Source organism: Misgurnus anguillicaudatus, unplaced genomic scaffold, assembly GCF_027580225.2.
Source record: "Misgurnus anguillicaudatus unplaced genomic scaffold, ASM2758022v2 HiC_scaffold_28, whole genome shotgun sequence".
Classification (NCBI taxonomy): Eukaryota; Metazoa; Chordata; class Actinopteri; order Cypriniformes; family Cobitidae; genus Misgurnus; species Misgurnus anguillicaudatus.
In genome coordinates, this window is record NW_027395278.1 from 6635918 (window position 1) to 6658594 (window position 22677).

Below are 22677 nucleotides of genomic sequence, written 5' to 3' on the forward strand. Positions count from 1 at the left end.
CTGTCATATTAGCAGAAACTTTAAAAAGAGGACGCTTGCTCTGACCTAGAGAGAGAGAGAGAGTAAGCGAGTGGAGTCCGGTTCTTCAAAGCAACTGTAAACTTCCATCACCACAACATAAGGCCCGCCTATCCCCTAATTCGATTGGACAAAGGAAAGACGCGAATTACGTCGGGCGCTTCTCCGCTCTCAGCGTTCCTTCAAAGGCACGTGCTGCGGCCGGTGGCAAAATGCAAACGCTCCCTGCCCATAGAATATCATTCAAAAACGGCGCCTGCAACTGCCATAAACGCTTTTGGTGTAACTGGCCCCTAAAAGGGTCAAACAGAAAGCTGCATCCTCCGGAGGTCGCATATGCAGGCTGCATACGTCATCAAGGTTTATTTCAGATCATTAACTGAGCATTACATTCACAAGTCGTGAGCATCTTACAACAATTTGCGATTAACTAAATTATTAGCAAACAAAATAATTGTTAATAGTCTCTAATAAGACAGTCTTTATGAAGTAAATGCAGTTTAAAGTGTGTGTTGCAGGTTAACCACCACTGTCGATTAATGGGTACATAAATCACTCAAGATATGTGTATAATTTTTAAAATGTCTCAAAAATGGTCTTAAAGACCACTTTTTTTACGTTTTTGGTATTAACGGTTTTTTTAACGCAATTCTGCGATGACGTCACGTTGGGGAGAAGTGGAAAAAGACTCAGCCAGAGCCATAGAGATAGATGAGACATTTATTGCTGTTTAATACTTACGTATATAATTTGGAAATCATATATACATCGTAGGAAATATATAATGTGTTATACTGCAAAGTTACCTTGCTAATTATTATTTATGATATATGTGGAGATAAATAAAACTTCGCAAATCTGCTGATTTGATCCATTCATGTCCTGACCACCAGGCTAGAGATTTTTAAACATCCTTAATCCACAATTACTAGTCTATCAAATAATATCTCAAATATATTGTTTTGTGAAATAAAAGGATGCTTTGTTATATTGTTTATGCGATTATAACGAATCACACAATCATTTTATATGCAGCAGCAGTCAGCAGCTGCAGTATACTCGGATCCGACCGCATACATACTGTAATAAACAGGCGTTCGGCGGCTTTTTACATCACGACAGGCTATGCCATTTGAGGAGGAACCGCTCATTGATCACTGTATTTTTATAAATCCTGTACATGTTTGGACCTGCTGAACAGGTTGAGCACTTTTATATACTTTGTTGAGCAGAAAGGCTGCTCAGTTTGACCAGCGGGCTGCGGGAACCGGCCGCACATCACGCCGCCAGACGGTGTTGCTAATATAACTCGAAATGTATAGCTATTATCAGATCGGCCCACCGGGAAATAATAAAGTTTCTGTAGAAACCTACTGGCTGTAAGAAAGTGAGTGCGTTTGGGTCGCTGGTCCCCGCGAACAGACGTGACGTGCTTCACTCACCTTCAAGGATTAGAGACATGCTGCCAAAACCGTTTGTGCTGAAGATCGCATAAAGTTACACCCATTTCAGGCAGGATCATGGACCCCCTCAAGCCAGCATGCACGAGTATGTTAATTGTTTGTTTACTTTCTACACAAAGATATGCTAACCTTATGCTATCTGGCTGTCTGCCTATCTCTCTATACTAGCCTATCCATCTGTCTATCTATCTGTCTATCTATCTTATCTATCTTATCTATCTTATCTATCTATCTATCTATCTATCTATCTATCTATCTATCTATCTATCTATCTATCTATCTATCTATCTATCTATCTATCTATGTATGTATGTATGTATGTATTTATCTATTATCTGCGCTATCAGAACTGTACTTTACTCGTCTTTCTATAGTCATTCTCAATGGTCTCAAGGCGGCTTTGGTCAATTCTCTCCCCAGCGTGACGTCATACAGTGCGTTGTGAGGGAAAGGAGAATCATTGCAAATTGCTGTACTTTTTCATACTTTTTCGGGTTTTGTGATACCCAACAACATAAAATACAATGGATAACAGTTTAAATGTTTATTATCAACAAGCAAATTGCACGAATTCGTTGAAAAATTTTACCTGCAAAACGCCCTTTAAAAATGCGACTCAAAGATGTAGTCTTTTATTTGAGAAACGGCCAGCATTTCACCTCCACAAGAAATCTCGCGAGACACATTTAATCTCGTCACACCCCTAATATTCATACAATATAACGGTTGATGAGTAGGTCCTGATTTACTGTCACGGTATGCGATTTCAAACGCAGGGTCTGTATTTTTTGGCACAATTGTTGTTGTTCAATATATAGTTCAACACAAGCCAGTAAAAACATTCACTTGTTAAAATCTGTAAAAAAAAAACAGGTATGCACTATATTCTAACTTGAACATATTGAAATTCAGGTAAAAACAATCCTCCCAATGCTGCATCTCTCAAATACAATTCACAAATAAAAATGTTAATTAAAAAAGAAGTGAGCTTTTTACCCAATCCTCTACTGCTATAGGCTACTGTTTTCATTTTATAAAACTGAATTCATATTGATAGAGTCTGCATATTGTCTGCATAAGTTAAATTCCTCTAAAGTAATTTTAGATTAACAGATGGTGTTTGAACATTCAAGGCCTGCACTGACCACAGGAGATCGAACCTTGGGAAAGATGCAAAGATATTGTCATTCAGTGATTCGAAAGGATATAAAAACAGGAAATAGCATGTCTTATTTTTCCTCAGTGATATGAGATCAGCAATTCTAAATTAACCTTTCACCAATGTGGTTATAGGTTTAAAATTATACTATCAATTCAGTAGTTATTATATTCAGTAGTTAATATTTTAAAGTGATAGAGGTGCTCATTACAACATGCCAGCATTTTAGCTTATCAAGAAATGCCCATAACAGCATAAAATATGTCAATAGTTAAAGTACAACTTAATACTTTCCCCAAAACCTTCTTGTATGTGGAACTACACAAAAGTAGCACGTTTTTGGCGCTGGGACAGCAGCTTTTAAAAAGGTCCCAATATGTACCATTTAGGTACAGATATGTACCTTTGTGGTACCATCTACTGTACCTCTAAAGCCGCCTTTCCACTGTACATGACATTCAGACACAGATTTTGCCCCCTAGTCGTAATGAAGTTTCAGTTTAATCGTAAATCCAACATGGAAGAGAAGCTCATTCCAGCGCAAGAGCCTTCAATTTACCAATATTCACCATAGTGAAATAAATAAATGGATGCAAATGAATGAAGCAATAAACAGCTATATATGATAAAGATTGCCAAAATTTTTGGAGAGAACATATGGAGACAAGATTAAAATAATAATAGTATAATATTAAATTAATAATGTATTACTTATCAGTAATCATAAACCAAAAACTTTGATTGATAGTTTTCACATTGCACAGTGTTTGATTAGAATACACTGAAATACATCACTTCCGGTCGGCGTATGGCATTTGGTGTTGTCGCACAAGTGAAAATGTTTGACGGATCCAATGCTTAAAACAGATCCAAAAATTATGCATCCACAGATGGTCGGCACCTCACGCAGACCCTTTACGACTCTCTAAAGGGAATGGATGACTTCCGATTTATCGGCCGTCACTTGTGTACAGTGGAAAGGGGGCTTAAGGTACCTTAGAGGTACGTACCTTTTAGGTATAAAAATTTACTTTTTGTAAAGGTACCACCCCAGTGACAACTTCTGTACACTCATGTCCCTTTTCTGAAATTGCAGGTTACATTGTATACACACAGAAAAAATGACAGAAATTTTGAACAACACTTACATAATATTTCAAAATAATGGAGAACAAATTGCTGTTAATGCTATCATTTTTACCGCTTTACTGCAGTCAGTAGTCTTTAGAATTTCCGTTTGTATTCACTTTCCCACGAGAATATGCATTTGTCTTTGTCTCCTTATTAACATCATCTCTTTCCCTATACACCTTCTTCCATGTATTTCTCTCTCGCATCCACTGCTCTAAGCCCCCCGATCTCTCTTTTCATTTTCGGCCTGTCTGAAGACCATGGCCGCAGGCTCATTTGAACCCCAGGGGGTTTAAGAGAAGTGCAGCAGACAATTATGTACAGCGTGATGGCAGGCACTCATGGCGATAGGTTTTTTGGGCTGTTCCACACTGAATGTCAGTGCAGGGTGGTTGAAAATAAGTGGTACCTCTCCATGCCATTACCTGAGGCCCTTGATGATGCCTATCCCAGCATGCTTTGCAAATGAACTGTAATATTTCACACTGAAGCCAAATGAACTGTGATCAGTTTCATAAATCATTTATATTTTTATAGAGCACACATACTTCAAATAGCAACATATTTCGAATTTTGTTGTAAACTGATGAAATACATTGAAGTTGCTTTGGATAAAAGCATGCACCAAATGCATAAATTTAAATGTAAATTGTTAACCACAGAAACCAAAAAAACATCATTCATAAAGGTGCAATATGTAATTTTTTTTGTAAATATTCCAAAACAACTAACACAATGTGTGTGTACATTATTTCTAACATTTCCAACAATGTTTGAAACCAGAGAAATGCACAATTTTACCAATTTTTGTCATTTTTATGTCATACATTGATTGATCACCGCAGCGCAGCATACAGAAGTAATATTCATAGTGTCTAGCGTCAAATAAACTATACTTTGCAAGGCTGTGCGTTCGACCATGCATACGTTCGAGTACACGTAAAAAACAGACTATACTCCAGGCTTAAGGCAAATCTTATTGACACAGAGCCTCTGGGCTGAACAGGTTTGATTCATAATGATGAAGCCTGTACTTTAAGTTGCTAAGACACATGTATGTACGCTTGGATAAGTCTGCTGGTGTGTCAGCTCTTTCATACAGTAGGTGTGTGTCTAGATAGCTGACAAAAGCATGATTAACTGATAACGGTAATGGATTATAGTGTGTCGGTCTGTGTGTCAGCGCGAGCATGTGTTAGTATGTGTGTGATGGTATTGATTTACACACGGTGACCATGAGTTTCTTTGTTCATGATTGTATGTGTGCACTGGTGGGGGATGGTTAACCGCCAAGTCAGCAAAGCTGTCAATCTTTTAGCCTCTTATTTTAAAAGATTAAATACTGAAAGTTTAGGTGTGTTGCAAATACACTGCTTCATTGAAATGAACAAAAGGACAATCGCTGTTAACTGTCTTTATTAATTTAAATTTTGTGAAATGTAAAAAAATGTGGTCAATTCTATGGTATTTCCATAAAATGGTTTTCAGTATAAACCTATTCTAAGAAATATTTACTTAGTAAGAAGTGACAACTAGCCCCAGTCTTTACTTATTAAAATGCAAGATGGCTGTCATATGGCATCTTTACAGTCTTTTCTTAAGGGCAATTCTGTTAAATTCTAAAAGACCTGTTTAACATACTGCATCGGTGTTACCATTTTATAAGGTCACCAAAAATGTATGCACATTATATATTCACTGATCAATTATGAATCAAGACTTTTTTTCAGATTCTCAAGCATGTACAGTGATAATCATCTGTTTACTACAGTCATCAATGTCAGCACGACATGGGGGGGCATCAGACCTTGAACTAATATGGAAACAGCTGGGTGATTGACAGGTAGGACCTTGCAGACTCAGGAAGGATGTGTATGTAATTCAAATATGAGTGTGGGTTGGAATATGGGGTCTCTAGGGACCCCACTAACCCTACTGACCTGCTTGTCTCCACCCTGATTATTTACACAAGGAGGAGAGAGGTGGATTGAATTATAAGCATTGCTGGTATACTGTACAGTATATGCTGGGATACAGCTTATATTATTTATAAGTCAACAGCAGTTTTCTTTAAACATTCAGATCTCACAACGTTCCGTGGGATAGTCACGGAATTTTTTGCTCATTTTTCCGTGGCATTCTCACGGATTGGTTAATCGACTGTTTTGTCCTATTTTCTTACCATTGTTGCTTCGGTTCAGGGTTAGATTTACATAAAATGACATCCTTACCCAAACCCAACTGTAACCCCAACGGCAGGCGGCAATTGTTTAAAGTTTAGAAAATATAAAAGAATAAAGCAGAAAAAATAGTATAAACTAATACTTAAAGTTACAAACTAACCAACACCAAATCTAACCCTAAACCGAAGCGACAATGGTTTGAAAATAGGAAAAAGCAGTTGAGTAACCAATCCGTGAGAATGCCACGGAAAAAGACAGTCCGTGGCAGGGCCACGGAAAAATGCGGAGATCCGTGAGAATGCCACAGAAAAATTTGAAAATTGCTTGGTGAGATCATGTTGATCACAAAATATATGGCCTGGTTTCAGCCTAAACTTAAGCTTAAGCCTAGGTCCAGACTAAAATGCATGTTTAAGCTGTCATAACGGAAAAAAACTTTACCTATTTTAAAGTGTATCTGTGCCATTGTCTTGTCAATAAATTACCATGCAAAGTTTCACCTTGGCTCCAAAACACATTAATTTAATCCACAAAGGCTCCTTTTCAAAAATATTTTTGTTCTATATAGGGTGACCACCACCCAACAAACCAAATGTGGGACAAGTAGTAAGTTTGTGGGATAATGTGGGACATTACATTAAAACATTAATATGATTTAATAAAAAAATTGTATTCTGCATTTTAGCCCATAACAATACAGTAACCCACTTCCAGAACAAACCAACAGGTTACATATTGGCAAAAGATTATTTAAGGGTGATGACCAACACTGCAGCATGTTTTTTTGTTGTTGTCTGAAAAGTTGTAAAAATATTCAAGGTAGCGCTTGATTGACGGCCATCACTACCTCTTAAACACATGGTTCCCTGCTTTCTTCTAAACAACTGCATAAAAGCCAGACTTAAAAATTGTTGTTTTATTTGGGTGTGTTTGGCTTCATGCGTCGCAACAAGAATCATAGAAGTACCGCAAGAGCATTTTGAGAAATCATACAAAGTAGTCTCCTTTTGAATTGCTCTTGTGGTACCCCGGTGCTTGTGGCACCTATTTGTGTGAGCGGAGTTGCTGTTCACCCTAGTATATCATGCAGTTTTGGCTGAATAGACCCTTAAAGGGATTAACTCCCAGTGATCCTGCCCAGTATGACATCATCTGTGATAGGGTATCTGTGCCACAGCGTCATCACTTCCAATTGGGAGAGGCATGCTGACACAACCAAAGTGTCAATGCCAACAGTGGCCTGGCACATGAACTCACCGGCTGGCACAGATATGAGTGGTGTGGTCAGTATATGATGAAGCACATTGGCAGTTGTAGGTGTACTGACCACACACAGCACCAGTCATGGAATGTTTGGCCATTTTTTAAAGTTTGGCCAGTCGCTATTAGGCTACTTCTTCTAAATAGATAGTTTTTGGTGTTTGATAGTGGTTCCATAAAAGAAGTACAGGTGCCTTACTGTTACCTGTCTACATAAGCTAAATGCAACATTTATTAAAGTCTTTTGTCTTTAATCAAAACAGTTACTGAGCTTATGCAATGTATTTAATAGGTTCTTATGGATCTTATCTGTGAAGGATACATGCATCACTGAATAAGATTCAAGCATAAGATAAGACAGTAACACATTGATTCACATTGAATCTGCAATACTTTGGAGAGGCTTATAACTACTTTAATTCTTTAAGGGGTGGTTTCCCGGACAGGGATTATCTTAAACCAGGACTAGGCCTTAGTGTAATTAGGAAATATAACTAGTTTTAACAAACATGTCTTGCTAAAAACATTACTTGTGTGTATTTTCTTGCAAAATAAAGGGCACTGGTGTATTTTAATATATGTCAGTGCAAGTTGTTTTCAGTTTGGACAGCTTTTACATTTATTTTAGTCTAGGACTAGTCTAATCCCTGTCCGGGAAACCTCCCCTAAGTGTACACCAAAATGACTAAGCGCAGTTGAAAATGCCAGGCGGACACCGACTGTAGGCGGTTGCCAGCTTTTTTCCAGCTGAGTGCTTTGGTTACTATGATACTTCTTCTTTGTTTATCAGTCGTTGAACGATGTGCTGTCCCACCCCTCTGCCAATGTGATTGGATGGCAGAGTGAGAAGTGACATTGACGAGCTGAGCGTTTCACCCAAAGTTGAACATTTGAAAAACATATGCCGACCGCTGGCGTAAACGCCTTGGTGTGCACTCCCACTTACCCTGAATTTCCACCGACTGCGGAATGGCTGCAGATCCGCTGCGGAACAGCGGCGGAGTCAATCCGTTTCCATTCAAGTCAATGTGTGTATTTCCACTGACTGCGTTCCGAATCCGTCACAGCTCCGGCCATCCGCAGCCCCCCGGAACAAATACGCAGAGCTTCTAATTTTGACGGATGCCGGACAGCTCCGCAGGGCGGAGCCATGACTATATCGCGTGATTATACCTGAATTCGTGAGATCTCGTGTTGTGATCTGGGCTGGTCCAGCAAAACGTCATAATTTAACGTCATAATGGGCGGAGACAGAACTAGATATCGCGCGATCATCACGTGAATTTGCGAGACCTCATTGGGCCTCAACACTTTAGCACACAGCCGCTCTGCAACAAATACGGAACTGGTGGGTATTGGCGGATGGCGGAGTGCGGAGCCGTAACGCAGCGGAGCCGATCTGCAGCCGCTCCGCAGTTGGTGGAAATCCGGGGTTAGGGTTTGAAACAAAGCCAGTGATTAATAATTTGCCATTATATGGTTATCATACATTAAAATTAGGATAATGGGATCATGAAATATTAAAAACAAATCTTTAAACCCCTAAATCTCTTAGGCACAATCCAAAAAAAGATTTATCTTATTTATTTGTTTACCAGAGATCATTTCCACTGCTCTAGTGTATTTGTTTTTTCTCTCCAATTGTATTTCTGTCCTTCTTTTGGGCCCACACAAGTGGTCAGCTTAGCATAATTATAATAACTATTTAATTATTTATTTGGTAACATTAGCAGTCCCTAAGTAGGTTTTTTTAATAGACTGGATCAAGTGACAAACATACTGTGTTTGCCACATAAAGAATTCCAAGTATTGTATACAAATGGCAATTACAGTAGGTATCTTTTCTCAGCCTAACATTTTTAGACCATAACTTGTAGATTCTCAAGGGATCGACACTATCCACAAGGCAAAATCCCATTGCACCAAATTCATCTCAGCTTACTGCATAAATTAAGTATTTTATTACTTTATTCTTTTATAGACTCTTGGAAAAAAACAGTGCATTGTAGATCCAAACACCACCTGGAAATGTCACTGCCATGTCAAGTGACAAAATGTCACCCTTTGTTTATACCCTAAATAAGTAATAATTGCCAATAATTGAAGCTATTAGCTGCTATTAACTGAGCACTTGTGCGGGACTCTGTGGGGTTATTCTGCTCAATGCAAACCCATTAAAGCTAAACTCCATTTATGCTCGGCAGCATATTTAGTGCATTATTCCTTTAATTGCATGTTTATGTCTAGTAATTACAACCACGGGTGACACAAAGATTTAAAAGCCAACATTCAAAAAGAATTCCAAAATCAGACACAACAACTATGGCAGAAGGGGCACAGACCAGGCAGGCTCGCCCATTTCCTCATTTGTCTTTTGAAGCCAGTCAATAAACAATCTGCATATCTTTAGTCCATCAATATTTAATACCAGCCAGCTAAAGGGCTTCTCTCTGAGCCTTAGTCAGGTTTGATGTCTGTTGCTTTGAAATGTGCCACAGACAGCAACCACACAATCCCCAGAGGGTTTTGGTGCATGGAGTGTTTGTATTTGTGCATGCATACACATTTATCTTTTGAAAGCTTGTGTGTGTTTGTATATCCCATTCTCAGCATATTTGTGTATTTTGTGAAATCGTTATGTTTTTGAAAGGTCGGACATACCAGCAAAAAATCCACTTCCTGTTTTTCTGATCATTGTGTGTGCTAGTGTGTCTTTGGGGTGCTCTTTTCACTTTGAACTGGATTTTAACAATCGAAACAAATGAGCCAGCTTATGGCTACATGTTGCCTAATGTATAAATGGGCTACATGATGGCCTCTTTACCCCCCATGGGGTAAACCTATGCCACAGAAGAGGCCTCATTAACTGGGCTGGGTTATGTGGGAAAAGGGGTTATAGGGCTTTTTAAAGCTTAATAACCCTGGAGAGATGGGGCTGGATTCTGTTCCCAGTAACAAACAGTAATGATTTAAGGTGTTGCTGTCAATCATATTTTCTCATAATATGATTGACAGGAGGACACCCCCTTCATCTAATAGCAAATAATTAGTTATGGTTCCTTTTGATGAAAATCAATTAATGTAAATACTTATTAGTAGTCCCTATGCCCACATTCATTGTAAGATCAAGTGGTAAGGTGATGGTTCAATCCTTCTATGACTGTTCTATAACTTCCTAAGGCAAGCATCACTGTTTCTAATGACCATATTTATAGTTTTACATTAACTTTTCAAAGTGATTGACTAATGGTTTATCATTAATCAACAATTAAATGACAAACAAAATCCTATTGACATTACAGAATAGAATTTGGGCTTGAAGGTCAGTTGCGGTGCCCTTGAGCAAGGAACCTTATCCCCAGTTGCCCCCCTGGTGCTGCAGCGACAGCTGCCCACTGCTCTGTGTGTGTTCATGTCTTGCAGTCAATGTGTTCACTACTCACTGGGATGCAGAGGTCACATTTTGAGCGTGGGCTACCATAACAATGTGCCAAAAAAAAAACCCAGACCAGAATGTCACAGTGATTTAAGGGTGGGCTCTTCAGATTTTGCAGTAGCGGCTCACTGCAGAACACGACATCTAGGGGGCGGGTTTGGATCCAGATCCTGGGGTGGGGCTGGATCCAGGCCCAGAGATCTCTTCCCACTGCATTTTGATTGGTTGGCAGTTTTGCCATAAGAGCAAACGTTGGCGACCACAGGTTGCAACTAATTGCAGGCTGCAACAACGCAAATATACTGGTTCATTTGGCGGAGCAATGTATATAAAGTGGGAGGAGTTGGATCTAGATCCAACCTGGCCCCCTGGATGCCGTGTTCTGCAGTGAGGACCATCTTAGATTTTGACCAGTTACAATCTAGAAACTACATTGAATACGTAATGTTTAAAGCCATTCAAAAGTCGCACATAGCCTTTCAAAGGGTCAGGTGATGAAGCAAGGCTGGCCACTGAGGCCATAGTAGGCAGATTCTAATTGTCTATGGAAGACATGCAGGCATGCCTGAAGTATGGCAATGAGACGCAGCATCTTGTTCCCTTCTTGAGGAACCAGATAACATACTGTATGTAACTGAGATGTTCTTTTCTGGGAAACTCAAGGCTCAAACAGAGGCCTCGATAAACCTTTCAGGCATATTGACAGATCCCAAGAAGGTACTTTTGTCCCAGAGATACATTACAAATACAGTTGATCTTGCAGGAACTACAGTGTCGAACCAACCAAAGCAGCAGACTGGTTTTAAGTGCTATCACTTCAGGGCATACAAGTTTTTAGCAGATCCCAAGAAAGCACTTTTGTCCCACAGATACAGTACAAATACAGTTGATCTTGCAGAAACTACAGCGTCGAACCAACCAAGCAGCAGACTGGGTTTAAGTGGTATCACTTCAGGGTATACAAGTTCTTAGCAGAGGGTGCTCAAACATTAAGCTCTAGCTATAGCCCAATGCTATAATAACTGTGATAAAGGAACACTGTACTTAGAATATTTGGTACTTTTGTGTTAATGTTTGCATAATTCATTTGTCTCGGTACATTGTTTGTAAGTGTACTAACTCACTTTTGTGACATCAACAACAGTCATTGGCAGAACCAATAAGGTTTCGTTTAAACGTTTTAGTTACAATTCAAAAATACTGAATTATTATAGAGGCCATAGAGATAAGCCCCTTATACCCGTGTACGTTTTAGCTCTGTTCCAGGGAGAGACCCTGATAGCTTAACAGCAGAGGGAAGCTGTCTATTAAAATTTAAATGATCTTCCACAAAAAGAAATAATATTATGAAAGAAAATGAAGAATTATCATAATGCTCGGGTCTTTGCTGGTAGGAATAAGCTCTCACTGTCATTTGAAAGGTAATAAGAGCCTCTCAATTATGCCTAATGAATGATAATGTGCCTTTGCCATTTACAGTACATCCATGCTCAATATGTGGCCTCTTGGTCTCATTTACTACATAGTAAAATTGCAGTTAAAAAATGCTGATTTATGAGGATATGACTTTGTCACTTCTTGATAAATGAGGATGCATTGTTTTCTGAATGCCTTTTGTTTCTTACATTATACTTCTGAAGTGCAAAGCAATATTCTGCCGACATTTTAATAGAGCTTTTATGCATATATATGGTTCATGTCAATATAGTGCTATCAATTTCATAATTCATGTATAATTCTCTGCTGGGATTGGATGATCAGCAATTGTGTCAAACATGCTCAGGGGCAGCTTAACAAAAGCTACAATATTTATTATATTGTCTAGCTATTCACAAAGAATGATTTCAATCCCTTATGCTCCATTACAGTTTGGTTGTATTTGTATTGTTTTATTGGCCTTGGGTGACAAGGGCCATATGCCTTGTATTCAGTGCAATATTGTGGCAAACATCACTGAATGACTGGCGGTTGTGATGTGATTCAGTGTCCTTTGTTCTGCTGGATAGTAGGGGGCTGCATGGAGATGGTGGGCTAAGATTAGACGGCTTTGGAATACTGCCACCATATGGATGAGGCACAAACCTAGACAGTGCAAGGATTTTCATAATGTTGGATAAATTAACCCCAGAGATACAAAAGATATAGTTTACATATGTATATGCCTCTCTGCTAGGTAAAAAAAGCTTTCACTTGATTCCAGAGGTTATAGTGTCACAATGTAGAATAGACATTTCTTAAGGTATGGTGAAAACAAGCCCTTCAAAGAACACATTTTTGCATGGGAATTTGAAATCACAGGATCAGCTGCAATGAATAATGAATAGAAGGGTATTTGGCACAAGGGTATTTGGCATTTGAAGTTCTAACACAGTGAATAAAGGCTACTGTAAAGTGTATTTAACACGAAAACCCTGCGCCCATGCACCAGTATCTAAAACAATGGCTTTACTTCCTACACTGCACACTAACATGAAGTTTATAGACCTATGCAGATTCTCAAATTGGCTACGCCTGCCTGACGATGCAATATCTGTTACTCTGTCCCGAAACACCTAGAATTAAGTGAAAAGATGCATTTCTGTAATTTGACTTTTTTCTCAAAACCTTTCCAGATAACAAATCCTTGAAATAACCTTCATTTCTGGTCTCCAATTTGTATGCCTGTAGAATTAACTCTGTGCTGTGTCAATTCAGAATGAATGCACTGACTATGAGCTGTGGAATGGATTGCACATAAAACAGTTGAAAAGAGGTTTCATTAACATGCTAATCATGAATCAAGTAAGCTTTTCTAATCTGATTAACCAAAAAGATTTGTTTTGTGCTTCCCTAATTCATATTCCATAAGTAATTAATTATTACAATTAAAAAGACTGATGTATTTGATTCATATTTCCCCCTTCGAAAAATTACATTAAAGTTAGGGAGTTAGTGCATTCCACGTTTATTTAATACATCTTGAGATGGTGTTCATCTTCAGACATAAATTTGAGGCAGAGCTCAGTTTTTTTTCTTTAAGTGACTGTCTTTTGATTTTGTGTCTCCATTAGACGACAGTGCACCATTGTGGAAATGCTAATGAACTTGGATGTCTCCGCGCACTGATGGAGTGCTCCCAGTGACGAATCCTTTATTCAGCACGGCCGGTCTTGATATATTGTGTAATTTACACGGCTGTTTTTATTTAATCTATAACTTAATGCCAACAAAGTCATAAAATAACCTGAAGGCGCCTTATAGCTATGGTTTAGTGATGTGTGCTTGGAGTCCTTTGTGAATGTGTATCGGTAAGGCTTTATGGCTCAGTGGTGTAACAGAGAGAAGCTTATCACTGGTGTCAGATCCCAGCTCCCCTTAGCCCCCCGGAGGTGATGGGATAATTTTTGGGGTCAGCAGAGAAAATTTAGAGATGATTTAATGTCTTTAACCCAGCAAGAGGCTTGAGATAGAGGAGGAAAGGTGGTCTTAAACACACTGAGCAGTGATAGTATATGTATCCAGTAGGAGTGATAGACAAAGAAAAATTATACAGTGATACTTTATTTTGATAGTGATAACTATAAGTAACTTTGCAACTTCAGTCATTAGAATATTTAAGAATAACAGAATAAGACTTTATTGTGATGATTAACAGGCATACTGACTATGCCTGTACCTTTACAACTACATGTCAATTGAATCTACTAACTAGAGGTCTTCATGGAAGACCCAAGACCCAAGGACCCGGGACCCGACTCGAGACCCGTACGGGTTCAATCTATATTTTAAATGATCAGCCAGGTCTGGGTCGGGTCTCAATCTATTACTTCGGGTCCCGGGTCTGTTTCACGTTGTGGGTAATACACGACTCGAGCGGACTCGGAGAACACACACTCACATTTTAATAAAATATTTCAAAATCAGCAACAAAAACTTGCATAAAACTGTCGCATACATTTTTTCTATGACGCTCAAACTGCGTTAAAAAGTTTATATTTGGTTGCTCCAAACAGGCAGCTACCGCGCATGTGCTCTTGTAATGTTTCTCTGGCTACCACTCAGGAGCTTCTGCAGTGAGACACAATGACTTTATGTTTGACAATTGACTCTTTTATTTAGAAGGCGGGACTTATTACGCCATACCGCGCATTTTGCACTGACTTCTCTAATTTTTATAATAATATTATAAATTGACCGTCTTGCTGTTATATCTAAAGTTTTCGCGCAGACTGTGCACAAAGAGCATAGAGATGATAGCAAAGTGGTACTATACAATGAAAATCGCCATATTACTCAAATGAGGGTTAAAGGTATAGCGGAAGATTTTCTTTTTCCGGGTGGATCATCTAGACTAGAGCCCGAAGCCATTTGTTTTGAGAATAATGGCTGGCTGATGAAGTTATTGGCTGGCTAGCAGAACCTAAATGGCTGCTGCAGCCGCCAAACTTTTCATAGCTGCAAATGGCTGAAGCTGCCACTACATGTCTACAGATGTATATGTTATACTGATTAACTAGATCTCAATCTTTTCAAGCAATGAGAAAATTAGATTTTTTTATATAAAAAATATATGTAATATAAATAGTAAATTGTTGTAATATGTGTATGGCTTGCGAATGTAATGGTCAGTTAATTTTAAACCACATGCTACTTAAAGGTATAGCGGAAGATTTTCCAGAATTTTTAGTTCTTCTCTTTGCTCTGTTTGAAAGTTGCTGTCGGCATGTTTACCGTGTCTGCGCGCTTCGTGACTTGTGCCAGGGCTAGCATCGCACATCATAGCTTACATCAACTTTTACTAGCAGTGATTTTTAATGGATTTCTCCAAATAGCATGACAAACTTTACCTGTCAAGTCGAAACTTCGTGTGGCAAGCCCAACCTGTGCTTTTAGCGCACGCCAACGTGTGAAATAGGTCTTGTTTCTTTCTTCAGAGGCCTTTCTCTTCTTGTCATACAATTCGTAGACACTTTTTCTCTTGCGACCCTCAGACATTTTGAAAAAACACGGTGAGAACGCGAGCTTCGTACATTAACATATCATCAGAATGATTGACAACTGGGATGACCAACAGTCTAGATTAGACCCCGAAGCCGCCGCCAGGCGTCGCCATTTAGAAGTTCAGCTGCCGCCAGCCAATAATTTCCTAAGCCAAATTGAGCCGCCAGCTGATAAAGTTTGGCTGAACCAGCTAGAATTATTTGCATCAAATAATAATTCACATAGAGACATACACACACGAAATATGTAAACAATACACGACATCTATTTTCCGACTGGTTTCATAACAGCACAGTCTTGTGCTCGTTGCTACGATACACAGAGGCCGTTTCTCAATCCAAAGGTTGCAGCCTCCAGAGGTCGGATATGCAGGCTGCATACGTCATCAAGCCTAGTTTATTTAAGTTAATGAGTTAGTTGACATGTAGTTGCAAAGTTACTTATGGTTAGTAGAATGACTAACAAAGTGTAACCTACAATGCTAAAGTGTTTCGATTGGTATCCGGGTCATTGCTGTCCGGTTGCACTTGTGTTCGTTGTATTATTTTTGCCTCTTGCAATGTGTCTGATAAGGTATTCGTGTTTACAAAGTTGTTGCTTACTCACCCACGTCAAACTAAAAACCCTTGAATGCAAGTTACAAAATTTTAAAGTAACAACCCTTCTGAATTTCTTCAGTTATCCTTCATTTTGACATACTACATACAAGCGTTTGATGTCTAGTATCAGTATTATGTTTGTTTCTAGCAAACATCACTAATTATTAAGCAAACAAGTCTCCTTATCACGGCCCTTGAGGAAAGATTGTTTTTTCATGGAGACATAAAAGCCACACAAAGAGCTATATCCACCTCTGTGCATACCTTACACACCCAGCAACACAAGAATTATGACAACCTATTAATTATCTGCTTTTGAGAGGCTGGGAATGGGGGAAAAATTGTCTATACAGTCTGACCTACTGAATGTTCCCAAGGTGCATTACATGGAGGTAAAAAGCTCTTTAGCTCTCCTCAACAGATACACCTTATTCTTTAAAGGGCCTCCCCAGAGAGGATTCAATTAACCAGTCAGTGCGTTTGGGACAATTTAATCCCCAAAGCCTCATTTATCTCTATAGCCACACATCGCAAGGTGCAGGCGGTGGAAGAGCGCCACCCTGGATTTGGTGCTTCGCTCTTTGCACATTATGTACAGTGGCTCTTCAAAATCAGGTGCTTATGCAGGAACACATTCAACACTGAGGATTAACCCTTACATGCTTTCTTGAGTGTGAAGGTGTACCAGTGTACGCAACACTGGAGGCACACTGAAATTTGTTTTTTGCTTCCAGATATGACAGCTAGGTTTGGCGTAACATTTCATCATGAACACTTAAACAGCAGTTCTAAACCTTTTGCCATTATGACTGATTTTTTATTTTTACAAAATACTATTTACAACAAAAAAGCATTCCAATCTAGAAGGGAAACATAGATGTATTGCTTTTTTTAGTCTGTGACACTACAAAAGAGAAATAATTGCTTTTGCCATCAATGATGGACCAATGAAGGCACCATTTTTATTTAAAGGTAGGGTGGGGGATTCTAAAGCTAGCTCCGAAAAATCCCACCCTCTCTTGAGAGCACTTTCAAAAGCCACACCTCCCCCAAAACACAAGCATGCTATGCTTAAAGCTTTTTTTGGTCCGAAAGTATGCAAATACATGCTTTTACAAGCAAATATCGGACCTAATGCAATGATTGGATGAATGTTTTTAAGTCCTGCACCTTCCATAAAAGATTACCAAAGATCAGGAGTGCAATCAAAATGACTCATATGTGTCTTTCACTTATAATAAATTATATTGTGAACATATTGTATAAAGATCTTACAAGAGATTCTCATGGGAATCACTGCTACATAATTCCATGATACGTCTGCTTGCAGTTTTAGATATGAGAGGATCTTATCTGCCTGTCCTCCTTATACCTGGATCTACATGTTAATGGGCTCATTACAGCACGGGCAGCTGAGTGGGAGAGCGTGTCTAAAAGAGGGAACCATTTCTTTGAAGGATGCCATCCAGACTGTTTCAGCACAAGATTTGGGACCAAATCTTAGTTAATCCATTTTCCACCCTCACAAGCTTTGTGTTGGGGAACCCATGTGACACTATCGATAAGACAGGCACAGCAGGGGTTAAACTATAGCGTTCATTGCCAATCTCTGCTCCAGTCTTACATATGAAATATTCAGCAGGGCAGTTGACTATTATTGCTTATACCTGTCTGTACATACTGCTGAAATATTAATAAGCAATATGCTCGGTATAATTTGATTAATGCACGACCAGAAGTAATCTGAACACTGCAATTGAAATCCCTTTAATAGTGCTGACTGTGAAAAAAGAGATATCTCAATAATTCAACTGTGAATATTGGGCAAATATTTTGTTTTCTAATGGGAAACGAGAGTGATTTAAATTATGTCTGTCTGGATTATTCTCTCTAACCACAATCATATATTTAATAGCTGGACAGATAATATATTCAAGGTATTAGGAATATTTTGCTTTAGTGAGCAATAATTTTAAGACAGTACAAAAAAAACCTACAGTGTGCTGTAGAACGAACCAACATAATACTTCATGCTTTCATTGGATCTTAATCATATTCCCAGTACACAATTGTGAATCATAACTGTAGTCTTTGGCCTTATTGGTTATAAAAGTGGATGTTGGAAAAGCACCCTTTTTACCAGTACAAAGTAGAAACTGTTTTTATGGTGTTTTTAAGGTCAAATGGTATGACATTGACCTTGGTTCATTTAGAGTGAACTTGTATTCATTTTAATTAACCTTTGACCCATTAGATCTTCCCTTTGACCTTGTAAGCCTTATTTGCTAATTAAAAACAACAAATGTTAACTTTTCAGTGATTAGTTCAGTCTTTTGGTTTCCAAACTATAGTATACATGTCAAAATTACTAAAAATATATTTTGTATTTATTACCATAGTTCCAGTGATTTAATTATATGCAGTTTTGTGCATCTAAAGCTTTCATGGCCTGAAGTATACTGATATAAAATTAGAAGAATTTTTGTGCTCTGACAAAGTTGTGTGGATGAGAACACTCAATGCAAATTTTAATTTAACACAAACAGACTAAACAGAGTATTTAAAAATAACATTTTTTTTAATAAAAGCTTAAAAACGATTCTAATTGACCTCAAAGTAAATTTAGTAAAGGACAGCAAGGGGTAGTTCACTCAAAAATGTTCTTACAAACGTACAAATTTCTTTGTTCAGAAGGAAAATATTTTGAGAAATATTTGTAACTAAACAGTTCAGAGGCCCCATTCCCTTCAATTGTATTTTTTCCTATTATGGTCAATAGAGCCTTTGAACTGTTTGGTTACAAACATTTCTCAAAATATGAAGAGTTTTGTTTCAAAAAGCAATAAATCCATTTTGACTAATTTCGGTAAAAACATGTTTTCTATACCAAGAAAGTGACAAGATGAAAATCACAATTTTCTGTTACAAACTTTCACTTGGCATCTTTAGGTTATGAAAACATAAAAAAAATAAATCCATAATTTGATTTACAAATTTGTGGAGCGGCTTTATTGCATTCTGCAGAAAATGAGGAGTGGTGTTTATTGCATTTTGGGGAAAAAGGGAGAAAAGATGACAGAATAACACGGTGGATATTGCATTTTGCGTAAAATTAAGTATTTACTTTTAAATACTGACCTGATATAATACTGATTTTGGCAGTAACTCATTTAAAAAAAAAAACTGTTCATATATTCCTTTGTGTTCATTTGAACAAATACATTTATACAGGTTGTAACAACATGCACGTGGGTAAATTATGACAGTATTTTTGGGTGAAACTAACTTTTTCAAAAAAAAGTCAAAAACCACCTCAAGCTAGAATAAAAAACTTTTTTGCAAATTAAGGGATTTTTACTAGATATTTGGCGTTTACATCACTTGTTACTTATGCATTTTTTTTTAAAATGCACATAAAATCAGAGTAATTAAAATCAAGCTATTGACAGCATTTTTTTTGTGTATGTCAGTCATTAGCTATAAAAGTAAAAATGTTTAATCTTTTTCATGTTTTATACCCACAGACATAAACAAAGCTGCATTGCACTATTACTGTAACACCCAGTCAAAACCTACATACCATTTTTCTAAACGCACGTGCACATTCTGACAAAACATTTACCATTCTGAATGTGTTATTACCACCTCCGTGACTCCCTATATATTCATGTCAATGCATGTACAAGCATGCCCATATATTCTGTCTTTCACAGTGGGGGGCATGATTTCACTTTAACCCACTGTAAACGCTCACATCCATCTCCGAGGAAAGAAAGCGACGAGCAGAGCAATGAGTTTAATTTACACAAGCGACCGCTAACCCAGTACTGCTGAATATTGATATTCCTTATGATAACATCTGTTTTCCTGCCTGTTGCTGCAGTCTGCTGACATGATGGCTAACAAGAATCTTGTAAACCACCAATAGTACATGACTTTTACTTTATTCATGATTTTTCAAGGTTTATTCTTATTGTAAAAAAGTTAATGAATCAAGAGCAAAAAATAGAAAATCTAATTAAATTTTTAACGTTTATTTTGGTCCAGACATCCACACATTACTGTATCCTCTGCTGAGAAATACACATTGTTTCAACTTTGTAATGTGCATTTCAGTGATAGGTTTATGTTTTATTATGCCAACCAAATTTTTGAAAACGTGTTTCTCTCTATGTTCAATTATTAATTGAGACTAATTATATTCAGTGCAAAAATCCCTCAGGTCCTTTTTCTTTAAAAACAATTCAAAGGTTATTTTTTAATTAAAATGGCAACACTATCCCAGCTTAATGTACACTCATACTATAAGTAACCCATTCGCAAGATTTGTTTTGACACACATTTGCTTGATTAGCTAAAACAATATTAGCTTGAAGTAATATTAAAACGATTTAATATTAAAATGATGCCCTTCTCCTCGGTCTTGGCTGGCTCTTCCGCAGCATGTCCAGCGGTTCTTACTTGCCGACAGTTTGGCCGACGCAGCAACTACACGCCAGAGGACCAACTACTCACAGATAAACAAACAACTAAGTAAACAATAAAGTGTGTGTGTGTGTGTGTGTGTTTGTGTGTGAGATCAGGTATGAGACTGACTAAAGGGGATATGGGTTATAATAAGATGTCCGTGAGCCATTGGTTTGGCGTGTGCACCTGCGTTGCCGACGGCAGAAACAGCGGGTAAGAAGAGGAATGGAGATGTGTGTATGCAGGTGTGTATGTGTGTTGTGCATGCCAGCACCAATGCCGCGACCTCAGCAGGGTCAACTTGGCGGATTTGTCATATACTTGTTTGTCTCACCAATAACAGGTGGGAAGGGGTTTTGGGAAACTTGTATAAAAAATCCCTATTTCGCATTTCCATTTGTTCTCGCTAGACAAAATAGAATTTATCTTTAAAATGCAATTCCTCTATCAAATATAATGCATAATCATACCTCAAAATTTTCTTTCTGTCTTATGCTGCGTTTACACCAGCAGCGGTAGAGGCGGCAAGCGCGGGTGATTTACATGTTAAGTACATGCAAAGATGCGTTTAGGCATTCTGCGGCGGCGAATTGAGCGTTGCCGTGAGAACTTCGGCGGATTTCGCGCCACGTTAACCAATGAGGACCCTGCTGTAGTAGTGACGTGATCAGGGCCTGAAATTAACACCTGACCACGCACCAAATGCGGGTGGATTTTGCAATTGGCAGGTAACACTGTCAATCTACCGGCCACATTGGCGGGTAGCCAATGCGAATCAGTGATGCGCGGGTCAATGTATAAACGCCCGCAATTGTTTAAAATCGTTAATTGGCATCTTAACTCATTCACCGCCAGCCTTTTTGAGAAAAGTTGCCCACCTGCATTTTTGTGATTTTAACAAAATTTTCACAAAATTCCTTGCAGGAAAAATTATTTTCTATAAATATATAAACATAAAAATTAAATCAAATTAAAGAACACACCCTCTGCTTTCAAACAAACAATAAACAAACAAACAAACAAACAAACAAACAAAATGGGGAAAAAACGTTTCATTATATATTTACTTTTTCCACTTAATTTAACCACTGAAATATGGATATTTCTCTTCAAAAATACAACATTTTGAGCAAAAAGCTTTAAAAAATTTTGTTTTTTTTAAAGGAATTTATGTTAGAGATCAGACTCAGAATGACTATCAAACATAAAGGCATTTAAAATAAATCTTAAAATCTTTTTAACATCCGTTTTTGATAAATTCTGGTGGATAAAAGCGGTATTACACTTTCACTTTGAAATTTGTCCAGAAAGGCATTTTTATTAGTTAAATATGAACTCATAAATGACGAGATAACTCGTCAATGGCGGTGAATGAGTTAATTTCAAACGGCTCGACCGAACGCGGCCCGAATATCATTAAAAATATTTTTGGATGACTCGTAATGACGGGTGACCGCAGGCACCCGCTCATTTCTTATCAACCCGCGCAACACTGATGCAAATTGAGTGATTCTTTGAGAGGATGCGACTGCTGTTTCGCAACGTTCATGCGATTGGAAAGAAGATGAGGCACTTCTCTGACTACGTTTGGATGTGCGAGTAAGTATTAAACTGTTGGTGAGATGGGATGAGAATGCAATGCTGACAGTACAATCACAGTTGCACAGATGTGTAGTGCTGTGACGGATCAGAACTCTTGATGTGTAAACTTTAGAGAGAGTTGCGCGACTGTGTCTTATACTGTAGTATATTAACATACATTTTTCGAATAGGGTAATGAAAAACAACGTATGTGGGGCGTTTATGTGCGCAGTGTGGAATTCCCCCTCTGTCTGTGTGTGTGCGCGTGGGTAAGGGCACTCAATAGTGCACATCGGATAGACAGAGTCGCAGAAGCCCCTCCCATGACACGAATTTCTGCGTGAATGTCTCGAATGACTAATTTCATGCGCGGCTTTCCCACGCAAATAAAGCGAGTTAA